Source organism: Photinus pyralis, unplaced genomic scaffold (genome assembly GCF_008802855.1).
Source record: "Photinus pyralis isolate 1611_PpyrPB1 unplaced genomic scaffold, Ppyr1.3 Ppyr1.4_LG9, whole genome shotgun sequence".
Classification (NCBI taxonomy): domain Eukaryota; kingdom Metazoa; phylum Arthropoda; class Insecta; order Coleoptera; family Lampyridae; genus Photinus; species Photinus pyralis.
The window spans coordinates 12,465,274-12,478,969 of NW_022170878.1; positions in this window are offsets into that span (position 1 = coordinate 12,465,274).

Sequence of the window (13,696 nt, forward strand, 5' to 3'; positions counted from 1 at the left end):
CTTTGAATATAAAATTAGGAAGAAGTCTAAGCCTGTACTTTCGCGTGGGTCTCTAAAAGTACCTTGAGCGATAGATGGAGCCACGTGAAAAGTACCTTTAGATTTATATGCACGCTTTCCGAAGGCAGTCACTGCTCTTCCTTACTACAGAGCGTTTTATATGTAGGACAAAGATAGCCTGAACTCTCCCACTTGCACTCATTGATTTGTTACCGTACTCTTATGTTGATAATAGGCGCGCGTACATAATTGAAAACGCTGCAAATACCAATTTAGACACAGAAAATTTCATAGAACAAAAAGTGTAGACAATTAAATTTACTATAAAAAAGTCCGCGACGGCATATATCTATCTTTAATCGTTTAGCCTTACCAACCATTTAAAGTTGTACCTAGTGTCCTCGTTGGTTTCAATAATATCTTTGAACGCTTATCATATATTAATGGTTAAAGATACATATATGCTGTCGCGGACTTTTTTATAGTAAATTTAATTGTCTAAAATTTTTTGTAGGAAATTAAATTCTCTACAATTTATGTTTTATGAGTTTTTCTGTACGAAGTTTCGTTTTCACAGCGTTTTAAAGTAAATGTGGGTACCTTTCGTTTTGTGACTGAATCTAAAATTCAAAGGTTGTGAGCAATTTTATTGTACGTGATATGGTTTTGTGTGCTATTTAAGTTTTATAAGGAGTGTCCTGTGCCTAAACCCCCTAGTTTTTAGGTTATTCAATATTTTTCACAAAACAATAATGAATTACATGTTTATAAACAGGATCGAGTAAGCCGTGATAATAGAAACCAAAAAAATTCCAGTAAGCGTCACAAGTAAATTATCTGCTGCAATTAATGTGTTCCCTATTTCGTAGTAAAATAAGATTAATTAAAAAGGCGAATTTCGAACTAGTCTTTTTAAAAAATCTTATTTTACTAGGAAATAATGAGTACACTTGCAGCAAACAATTAATTTATGGCACTTGTTTACTATTTGGCATTCTTTGGTTTTTTATTATCACGGTTTACTCCTGTTTATAAACATGTAATTCATTAATGTGTAACTGTTTAGTGAAAAATATTGAATAACTTAAAAAGTACGGGGTTCAGGCACAGGATATCCCTTCTAAGAATTGAAGAGCGCACAACAGACCATCGAATAGAGAAACAAAATAGTGGTAGTTCCATTTGAATAAAAATAGTTATAGCACTGAAATCTAGAAATTTTACAATTTTTTATTGAGATTAAAATTATTGATTTCTATTTCTTAATTTTAAAATCAAGGTCGCTACGATTTATCAAAGTGGGGCTGGTTAATAGAGAATTATTCGAAAAAAAATTAATAATTTGGCCTGCAGAGGTTAAAAAATGACATCGAATTAGCTAAAAATAAACATGCTGTTCCATTTAAAAAAATCAGCTGTGTATTGACACCGTAAAAATGAGACACTCTGTACATTCAAAAATAATTTCTGTATATGCATAACGTTCTATAGTTGACATTTGCACAAAAGATTTTTTGCTATTTTTTACCAGGTATGAACTAGGAAAGACCGACGCAATGTTATAGGACCCTGTATAATTGATATAAAACGTAAAAAACGAAGAAAGAATGGGAAAATTTCGTCTTTTTTGTATTTGACTTCAATTATCTCGTTATCTATTGCTCTGAGAGAAAATGAAGAGAAATGAATTTGATTAGAATCGAATTTTCTATAAGATACAGTTGGTATGGAACATTCATTTTCAAAAGTTATTGTTTTTTTATGGAAAGATATAAAAAAAGTAATCCCGAAAATTAACAATCTGTTACTAAGCAAAATTCATCCTATCTTTTATATTATCCGTAGCTTGATAACGGAACAATACGGCAACCGATCACCCGATCATCGTAGATATCATAGTCATTGATTAATTTAAAATACAAATTAAAAAATCCATGCTTTGTCTTTCAAAGTGGGTGACTCCCAGATTCTCCCCCAATTCTTTCCGCTAGTGGAACCCTAAGCAAACCGTTTCCAACAATTGTCCCGATGATTCTTGCAAATCGACGAACTGTCAAATTTTTTTTTTCAAAATCCGAAGATTTTTGCTAGTTAACAAATGGAATAATTTCCGAAATATAACAAGAAATGTGACTCCATAATAGGCGAACAGGAACCTCTCGGAAAATGTACCTACATAAAAAAAATACGTCGAAATCCGTCCGTCAATTTGCAAAAATCATCGGGACAACTTTTGGAAAAGGTTGCTTTGGGGTTCCACCATCTGTACAAACATTTAGAACGCTATGGGAGTTACCCAATTTGTTTGTTTATTTAATCAATGGCTATGATACCTACGGCGATCGGGTTTGTCGTATTGTTTTGTTATCAAAAGAAGGGACCAAATACGGATTTTCAAAAAGATCGGATGAATTTTACTCAGTAATAACAATTAAAAATGAACGTTCCATACTAAATGTATGTCATAGGACATAGACAATTATTCGATTCTAAACAAATTCACTTGAATACCTCACCGGAAAAAAAATTGGAAAAGTTCATAAAAAATATCACTTCTCTTCATTTTTTCCCTCGGGGCGATAGCTAACGAGATAATTGCAGCCAATGCGAAAAAAAACATTTTCCAATTTTTTTCTTCATTTTTTCTGTATAACAATATATTTCGGGAGTTTCCGGTCAGGGGATTATGATTTTCAGATTCAGCGGATGTTTTTACATAAAGTACACTTGGTTTTGTTGAGTGAAATGACATCTAGCCCAAACCGTACTTTTGATGAATTATAGGGCTTTGCTTCGCGCCCTTCTGATAGTGTATTATTAATATGGGTAAAAATAACTGTGTAAAAAATATAGCAAACGAGCTCTTGGGTATGTGTATGTGCAAAACCAAATTGAACCTGGTGTTACATTTGCTTTTATTCCAAGTGCATATGTATAAAATTTCAAAAATGCGTTCTATAATAGTGTGCGTTTATAGAAGAACACCATAAATATTTGTTATATGTCCCTAAGTTTGAAAGATCGTGTGACAATATCTAAGGACTGTAAAAAATTGTTCACAGCATTTTTAATTTTTTGTTTCTTTTGTTTTTTTTTATTTTAATACTCTTAACATAAGTATATTTTTTATATTTTTTATGTTTTCGAATAGTTTTTTTTATTAACAATAGGTACATGAACATTGTTATTGCGGTATCCTGTTATGTTCATAAATAAATAAATAAATAAGTTGGCACTGCGCATGCGCAAAACCAAAATTTTGAAAATGGTGTTACATTTGCTTCGAGATTTGCTTTTATTCCAAGTGCATATGTATCAAATGTCATTTAAATACATTTATAAATTTAAAAAAAGTTTGCTATTCGGTTCATAAATAGCCGAGATACCAAAAGAGCACTATGCATTTTGAATCGATTAGGCTCAACTTTTGCCATTGCGTACGATATTGTTAAAGCTATGTCCATATTGAATTTCAAGCAATTCAGTTCATAACTCACGGAGATGTCAAAAGGACCTTCCTTATTATACTCGCAAGGAGCTCGATAATATGTGAATTGCACTAATAATAAAAATAAAAATAAGAACTTATCATTTTTTTATTTCCCATTTTCGCATATTTCCCTTGAACTTTGAGCAGAATGTCAAAAAAATAACGACAGTTTCAATTTTTACAACGCTTCGATCAACCCAACCGGAACCCCGAAATTATAACAACATGTAGGTCAAGGGTTCGAGTCGTACCTACGCCAGATTCTTTTTTAACTAAAAAGTTTATTAAAAGTTCAAAATTAAGATGTGCGTACATTTTTTTACAATCGCTGAGAAAACAAATAGAGATACAAAAAAAGTTATAAAAGATAAATTGTAGAGAATTTAGTTTCCTACAAAAAAAACGGGATGGCATATATGTATCTGTTGGAGTTTACGTTGTACAACTCTTCCTCTCAACATGCCTCCGCTACTCGAGTCACACAGAGGGTGTGAGGGTGTGTGTGTATGTGGTTCGTTTTTTGTGACCACGATAACTAATGGTTTCTTTTTAGCGCATTTTCACAAAAATAAAAATAAAGTGCGCTATTGTGGCCACTTTGTCCGTCCGCCCGTCCGTCCGCTCGTTTTGAGACGCTACTAGTTTGCGACGAACTTCCCCCTTAGCTCGTGCACGAACGGTATTCTAAATGAGGGAAAGCACAATTATTTCAAGTTCATTTAATTGTCGAACAATAATATAATTGTACAATTCAATTATTACACCGTAGACGGTCGGTCGGTCACTCGGGCGCCACCAAGACTTATCTGCACCCCCTAAGCCTTGGGAAAGGGGCGGTCTTGTCGGACGGGGTGGAAAGCCTCCGGGTATCCTCTAGTGGAGAACGGAATCTACCAGGGATCGGTAAGAGTTCACCACAAAATGGCGGCGGTCACTTCCGGATAATCTAAAACAAAATATGGCCAACGGCCCGGACGGTAAATTTCCTAAAGGGAATAAAGCAATAAATCAATTAGCGGTGTCTAGGGGAAAGAAAAGCGGAAAAGCAAGGAGAACAGAATATAATGAAGCTTATCGGAACGGTGGAAAAAGGTTACGGTAGTGCAAAAAAGGGAAACTCAAAACGGTAGTGAAAAGGAAAGGATAACGGCTTGACTTACGGTCGCTAAAGAGGGAAAACGGTAAAACAAAAGGGTTTCGGTGGTCGGAATGATACGGTTTCGCAAATTAAAGAAATCAAAAGGCGTACTTACATCTCGAAAGTATGAAGCAAAAAGATCCCTCCCAAATTGAGCATTTTCCTTTTAAAGGAAACCCATTTTGGTAGAAGTGGAACATGGAATTCCCAAAGCCTCGCTGCATTCGCACCGAGCGGTGTAGAAAATAATTTGGTTTTTAATTAATTGCGGCTCCTGTGGTTATCTTAAAAATCTAGGACAACTTGCAAACAACTAGAAAAATTAGAGCGCCTCTGTGGACACCTCTCTCGACAGTTTCTGACAAGGTTTACTACTGCCCATTAACATGGCACTAATTAACAGCGCTTACCTAATTAAGCGTAATCAAACCTAAGTACTGATCAATCCAATCTGTAACTAGCTCCTTTGGACTTTTTCTTCTCAAACGGCGCTATCGCTTTAACACTCTTATCGCAACATGCAGGCATACGGACGGGACTGCAAAACTTGTAAACAACTCGATTTGAACTCGTTCTATCCTTGATTTTACTTATTATGGGAATCTAAAACATCTTACAAATAATTAACGGCGCTGAAACCAAAGAATATTAATTGCCCCTCATCTTCGCCAGGACAACATCCTTCGGTGGTTACAAAAATATCGCGGTCTTCTTGCGTAACGAAGCCCAAACCAATCGTTACTACAGGGTGGTCTTTGTAAACGGCCAACTAAATGCGAGAAATTCCGGGTGCTTCGTTACAAGTTCTTTATCTTAAGAGCTATTGTTCTACTTTTTTCGCTATTTGGTGCGTTATGGTGTCGAGGCTTGCACCAAGGAAGGAATTTTTTCTGCGTTTATTGCTAAAAAAGTTATTGTAAAAAAACCAACAAACCGTTTTTTACATGTTCCATAATTTTACACTTTTGCCGCTTCCATGCGAAAATCGTTTATAATTTTGTATTGCTGTCTGTCGTCTGTCTGTTGGTCTGTCCGTCTGTTCCTTTGTCTGTCTGTCCCTCTATCTGTCCGTGTGAACGATAACTTTGTTTAGTTTTTCCGATCGCTTTTACATCCCCGTTAGTTATTAACTGAATTGCATGAAATTCAATATGGGCATAGCTTTAGCCATATAATACGCAATGCCCAAAGTTGAGTCGAATCGATTGAAAATTCACAGTGCCCTTTTCGCATCTCGATAAATAATAAATAATAAACCGAATTGCAAACTTTTTTATTTATAAAAGTATTTGAATGAAATTTGAACCATAGGCACTTGGAATAAAGAGAAATCTAACGCCACTTTCAAAATTTGGTTTTGCGCATGCGCAGTGTGAACTTTTTTATTTATCGAAGAATTTAAATGAAATTTGATACATAGGCACTTGGAATAATCGAAAATCTAACGCCACTTTCAAAATTTGGTTTTGCGCATGCGCAGTGCCAACTCTTTTATCTATGGAAGCATTTAAACGAAATTTGATACTTAGGCGCTTGGAACAAAGGAAAGTCTATAAAGGCGGCTCCACACGCAACGAAAAAACGGAAAACATGCCCCGGGGCGACGGGCCTTGAAGCGAACCTAAATTATAGGGGGTCTCCACACACTACGGAATATACGAAGGTCAGCCTTAAGGCACGCCAGTTTCGCGCAAAAATGACGTCGACAGATAACATTCTTCCTGTTGTTGGATTATTGTTAGCTGTCGAAAGTAATAAAAAAAGAGTGAAGCGAAAGTTCTGGACTAAATACTGGTTACAGAAAAGGAAATGTTACTTCCATGTAAATTTATTAAAAGACCTGAGGTTCAGTCCGACAATTATTTGCGGATGGATGAGGACATATACGTAAGGCTCTTATCATTGGTGACGTCGATCATTTACAAAAAGGACACCATAATGAGGACCGCAATTACACCTCATGAAAGATTGAGTGCCACATTACGATTTCTGGCTATAAATTCCTCTTGTTTTTGCTTTGCACCGGCCATGACTATATGAAAACTTGATGCAACGGACCTCTTTTCACACAAAACTACACCGTGTGTCAATATGACATTAAACAAAATATATATTTCATATGGAAACTCATATTTCTTCTTAAAAATTGGGTAATTTTAAATGTGCTATGGCTAGGTTTGGTGGTTGACACACGGTATACGTATAGGGTATAACGGAATCGCTTCAAGGCCTACCTCCCACCCATCCACACAATACGATCGGCCTTGGGGCGCTATAAAAGAAGAGGCAAATCGAATGAGATTTGGTATTGAAATTTCCGGCCTCCAGGCGTTAGATGCGCAGGAAAACCTCAATAGTATTCTCCATACACACATAGAGGTTTTCCTTGAGATCTTGCGCCTCGAGGCATGCCTTCGGTTTTTCCGTTGCGTGTGGAGCCGCCTTAACATTAGTTTCAAAATTTAGGTTTGTGCATGCGCAGTTCCAACTTTCTTATTTAGAAAAGCATTGAAATGAAAGTCTTATAAACTGAAATTGAAGTAGCACGTCAAAAATGGATTGCCCATGTGCAACGTTATCTTTCATATTTGTGGTCGGATTTTAAGATTTTAACAGAAGTTGCATCTTACAAATGGGAAATGAATGCAAGTGGAATTGCGCTTTATGTTAAATCGTTTACGATTACTTTTTAACTTGTTATAAATTGCGATGCTCCTTTAGATGTGAGTCTATGTAATTTTGGGAAATCGAACAAGTTCCTTACACTGTCTAAAATGGCTTAGAAAACTCTACAAAAAATTCATTACAGTTTTTTTGTGAGTTCCTTTGGTTTTGAGAAGCTTTGAATTGAAAAGTTAAACTATTTATTTTACTTTTTTAATTTGGATTTACCTCTAAAGGTAAGCATCAAAGTGAAATGTGTTAATTACATAAAAGAAGGGTCTTGATGAGATCCACAAAAAACTTCTACACTTTTTGCGTCGGGTTCAAAATAAAGGCGCTAGAGCCCTAGAGGGCATTTTCTAAATGTTATACTATGACTAAAGATAATAATTGCAGTGACTCTATTAAAAGTAGTCGGAAAGTCAAGTCAGGAGTTTATCTGACATTCATTATAAGAAGGTAGTAGATGGCGCTGTGTTTAAAGATAGAGACACACAGGATAAATATAAAACGGCACCAAATTTGAAACATATGAAAATAAATCAACAGATTTCACGTTTGGATCATTGAAATTGACATCTAATGTCAGTTCGACAGTTTAGTTCGTAATCGACACTACTAATATAACAAAATTGGTGACACATTTTATTTGTCGGCGTAATACAGACTCGTGGTTAAACCAATCACAGTGAAGGTCAAAGCTTCCCTATGTTTTCTGCCGCTACCTTCTTAAAATGAATAGAGTATAGTTATTTTTGTGGAAATGCGCTAAAAATGCATTCAAATACAGGGGGTTCTATTTAAAAGATATCGGAACATAAGCTGGTCCTTACAGTTGAATTAAATATAGAACAAACAGAATCACTAAAAGAAATCAAAGGTAACACTCTTCGTTGATACTTATCCAATAACATGGATATAAAAAAAATAACGATTTAAGTCGATATTATGATTATGATCATAACAATTCGCTATGTTGGTTATGGTATTGAAGCCTGCAAATTCGATTCCAAAAAGATGTAGATTGTGCGTGGCTGCGGGTGGTGGAAAAATGCTATTTAAGTTCCATTACAATCAAGAAGCATTATTCCAAGTATCACAATGTCGACTTAAACCGATATTTTGCTGTTATTTGCGACATTTGCAATTAACAAAATGCCAAATTAGATTACTCACTAGTAGGCGGGGGACATCCGAAAGCCCAATTTTCAAATGAGTATAACTTGTTTGAAAAGTAATTTTCTGTTCGACAATTTTGTTCCTTAACTCATCAAGTAGGTATGTGCACAACGAATTTCGTGGAATTCTCTCCATTTTCGTTGTCTGACCAAAAATTGCAAGGAATTTTTTTTAACTAATTTCATATTCGTAGCTTTCATGTTCAGCCAGACACCAAATTTCGCTGAAATTTTTTGCAAAATTGGAAAGGGCATCTTGGTGGATGACTAAGGGTAGGAAGATGTCTCCTTAGTCCTTACACACTTCATATTCGAGATATTACCACTTCAGTTTTTATTGTGTCTCGTTTAGACATTCCAACCGTCCTTTGAGGGTACCCTCCTCCCACACCTTTGACATTACCACTGGATGTGTCTCGTCCAGACGTTCCACTTGCCCTTTATGAATACTCTCTTCCGCCATTTTTGGGATTTGAGATATTCATTTCGACCTCCCAAAGGGCCCTCGCTCTTCAATATTTCCTCGCCAGTAATGTGCCATTTTCCTGACTTTTATGTAAATAACTATTTAAATATTGATCCCAAACGAAAAACTGTATAGAACCATTTGTTGATTTGTGTGGAGAATATTATGTGGATTTGCTGTTTTTTTAAAATCTTGAGACCTTTCTTGATACCTTTATTTGATAATAAAAGGCAGAAATATTGTTGCAACGCAATTTTCATTATAATCTGGTAGATAGTTTCATGGCATTTAAAAAAAAATGATTTCCGGTTACGAGTTACATTGTTCAATCCATCAATCGAATTTTTAGCGCATTTTTTAAAAATTAAAAAAAAATGTGCGATTGTCCGTCCGTTCGGGCCCACTTCTACCGTTTTCTACTTCTAGGGGAATGGTCCTAGAGTTCTGGAATGTTTGCAGTAGGTAGCCTATACGTTGAAGGTGTGCCAGACGGCCATCAAATTTCGCTGTCTAACGAATCCCACGAATTATCTCCTGAGGTGGTGTTTTGAAAGTAAAACGTGCATAGCTTTTACATACGACAACCAATTTGTTTCAAATTTTGCATACGCATGCCTTTAGTGGTGCTAAGTTAATCTTTAGGGAATGGGGGGGGGAGGTAAACACATGTTCTACCCCTCATGGTATTCTAATGAAATCGAAATAAATTGGTTTGTATAAACTATAACTTTCCCGTGCGACTCTTTTTCGAGATCAGTGAGTGACGGGTCCTGGGGGCGGGGGGGACAGCAGTTGAAAGCCTCTTCCAGGGATTTGGAGCTTATTGATTGATGCACTTATTCGTAGCTAAAAATCGTTTGGACGATAGTAAATATGTATAAAAGTCGAAGACAGAAACTTCTCCATTAAAACTTGAAGGCCACCTTCAAAAACTTTTGTTAGAGTTGGAATCACTCTTTGTCTATTCTTTACATTTTGTGTTTGATGATAACTGCGGCTTCGTCCGCAAATTTTGTTGTTGAAAAGTGTTAATTAAGGTACCCTTTATTTGAAACTTTTTTTCGATAGCTCTCTTTGTGACTGAAATATTTGAACTTTTTAAAAATTGCGATTATTATTTTTTTACAATTATTTTATTTTGTAGTGTACTTAACCCCCAGGTTATACGCTAACTTCACACTACAAGAACATGGAAATAAAGTCAACACGGCAACGTTTAAAAATGTCCACCCGAATGACTATTCTCTCCAAAACTAAACAAGATCCCGCTTAAATTTGAAAAGTGGCACGTGATTAAACATCTAAGGCAGGGCCCCCTTACGTTAGTTCTAAACAACGCTATGACCTGAAGCACAATAGGGAAGGAACGTAGAATAAAACACTGAAATTGTGAAATGTTTGTTTAATAATGATCGCAGTTATTATGATTGTAAAAGCTCGGAAATTTAAGTCAAAATAAATTACATTGCAAAAATAAACTTTGAAAATGGTAGTTCACCGAATACAAATAAAATAGGCTGGGGGAAAAAGAACTTACCAATAAAAAAACCAGCCGTCAAATACCAAATTGTGTTGTAAAATTAATTGTTTGTAATGATGTGAATGGTTAACATAAAATTATAACATCACAAAAAATAGCATGTAGACTTCGAGAGGTAACATATAGATTAAAAACAAGTTTTGGGAATTATGGGTCAAGTAAGCAGGTACCAAGATTCTAAGAAAGGGTGAAATACACAGGATGTGACTCATCTTTAGTGCAATAAAGTCCTTTTGTTAAAGCAAGATGGAAAGTTACATGGCTTTGTAGGCAAATTTAACAAAAAAACAAGATAAGTGGAAATTGCGAATCGTAACTCATTTATCGCACATAGATTCTAAACTGAAGAGCTTTGATTAGCGTAATTCCGCTCCGGTAAGATAGGTAACCCGACCCTGGTTTCGAGGTTTCGAACCTACAGTTGAATGTCGAAGACAATCACGGAATTAGGTGCGTATTGATTGATGTACTTATTCGTAGCTAAAAATCGTTTATGTATAAAAGTCGATGACAGAAACTTCTCCATTAAAAGTTGAAGGCCACCTTCGAAAACTTTTGTTAAAGTTAGAATCAACTCTTTGTCTATACCTTACATTTTGTGTATGTTGATAACTGGTTGAATCAATACCACTCTAAGTAACGTATGAATACAAACAAAAAATTTATATAAAACTTGGAAGTAGTTTAGAAATAATTATCCATTTTATGTAGTCTCACAAGTACACTAGTGTTCCGAGATGGACAATAATATTTTGCTGAGTTTCATCAAATTGTGCGCGATCAACTTCCTTTTAGTGGAATTAAATGCAAATGACTTGAGCGATCTCGAAGTAGTTGAAAGCCTTTTCCAGGGATCTCGGTTTGTGCAGGTTATCACGGATGGTAGCGAATTTTGCAATCACAGTTTGTTCCAAAAGGAGTTATCAATTCCGCATACTGTGATAAATGATAAGAGGTTAAGCAAGCAGTCATTTTTGGCCGATAGTGACGATTTTGTGGTGTGCGGAGATGGGCTATTAACTGGAACAAACGTCATAATTCGTGTTCGAGATTTTCGCCAAAAAGGGTTGGGAGATATTCATTTGTTAGCAATTGTGAAGGACGTAAATGTAAAGATGGCGAATCTTCGCTTTCTGGAATTGGGTATATACCACGTAATTACACTGCATTATGACAGAGAGAACAAAACATTGTACACCTTTGACTGGTACGACCCTGTGAATAAATGCGGAACCGAAGTGAACGTCCTTCAGTCACACGATTGCAGTGGACCTCAACTTCCAAGTTTCCGTAGCAGGCCTCCAAACTTGCATGGTTGCCCAATAACGATGCTTCATCGACACTTTTCAGCTTTACATGGCCCCTATTACCCGTATATGCACTTTATATTTGAATTATTCGCAGAGTGTCGCAATGGACGATTTGAAATCACGAAGAGGACTGATAGGCCATATCACAAAGATCATAAAGTGGCCTCGGCAATAATGTTCATACTTGGATGGACCGACCATCCTGACCGATACGGCTCAAGTAAGACAATATTAAGTCTTGATAATCTTTGGGTGGTTCCAAAAGCTCGTGTAATTCCTGCAATTCATGTGATATTCGTGACATTCCAAACGATTGTGTGGTAGGTATCTGATTTTAGCAACTTTTATCGCTACAACTTTATGTTGAAGCATCTTGTATAACCAGATTTAAAACATTGACGTTATGGTTATAGGCATCATAGATGTCGCTTAGGTTTTGTATTGTAAAATGTTCGTTCGTTGATGTTAGCCAAAATGGCTGTATTGTAACTTATATTTTATGTTAAGTGTATCGGACTAAACAAGCATTAAACTTTTATACTTGATAAATACTCTGTTCCAATAGGTTATGGGCCCAGGGTTTGAGAAAAGTAAAAAGTTGAATAAATGCTGAGAGTAGTCACAAGTGCAATTTGAAGAACACGTGTAGATCCAATTTTTTTTTTGGCGTAGTTAAAAGGGAGTCCAAGCGTTAAAATGCCTAGCGATAACCTGCAACAACGTACTAACGAAGCTGGCGTAACAGCAATGACAACAACAATTCACCTGCCGAATACAGTTCCAGCCACGTTTGACAAATTAACAGGTCGTAAAAATTTCAACGAGTGGAAATTTACATTAAGGTACCACTTAGAGGATCGTGATTTATTTGAACTTTGTCTAGGCACTGTTGATGATCATGTCAAAGACAAACGAGCAAGATCTGCAATAGTTAGTAGTGTAGAGAGTCACATAATTAAAGATATTCAACATTGTGAAAAAGCTAAGGACATGTGGGAACGGCTCAACAAATTATATTCCGACACTAATCCTAACCGTTTTATTTCATTGAATCAAGAAATGTTTGCAACAAGATTTGAAAATTGCAAAGACATGGCAGAATACTTAGAGAAAATGAAGACAATTGGTAGTAAAATGAGGGCAATTTTACCTGCTTATCCAGATCAAGCGGTTGCGGCCAATATACTCACCAATTTGCCTGAATACTTTCGTCCTTTGACAATGGCACTAGAAAACAGCGTTATGGAATTAACAACGGACCTGGTATGTGAAAAACTGCAAGCTGAATATGTGAAGATGACACCACCATCGCAAAATGCTTTAATTATGAAAACGAGGGGTAATACGACAACCAAAGGCTATACTTTTAAAGGGAAATGCAATTATTGTAAAGCATTCGGGCATAAGGCAAAATTTTGTCCAAACAAAGGGGCAACGGGAGCGAAGCAGACCAATGCAAGTACACAAGGAAGTAAAAGAGGCTCATCTGGAAGTGCATCAACCATTAAAGTAAGGGAGGCATGGATAGCTTCATCTTCATCGAGTACTGAACGCGGAACGAGCAGTGAACCTTGGATCATCGACTCCGGTGCCGATATGCACATGACATCCCATCAAGAGTGGTTGCATAATTACCAAGAAGAACCCAAGTGTCCAGTAAAAACTGGCGGCGCTACAATTGCGAGTGTAGGCAAAGGTTCTGTTTTAGTTAACATTTCAAGAGATAACTGCATGGTTGAATTAACAATCAACAATGTTCTGTATGTACCCGAACTAACCACAAATCTGATTTCAGTAAAATACCTGGCTAGAAATAAAGGTATAATTACGATCTTCGATGCTCATGAATGTAAAATGGTACAAAAGGCAACAGGAAAAATTGTCGCCACAGGTACAGCTCATGGAGACAA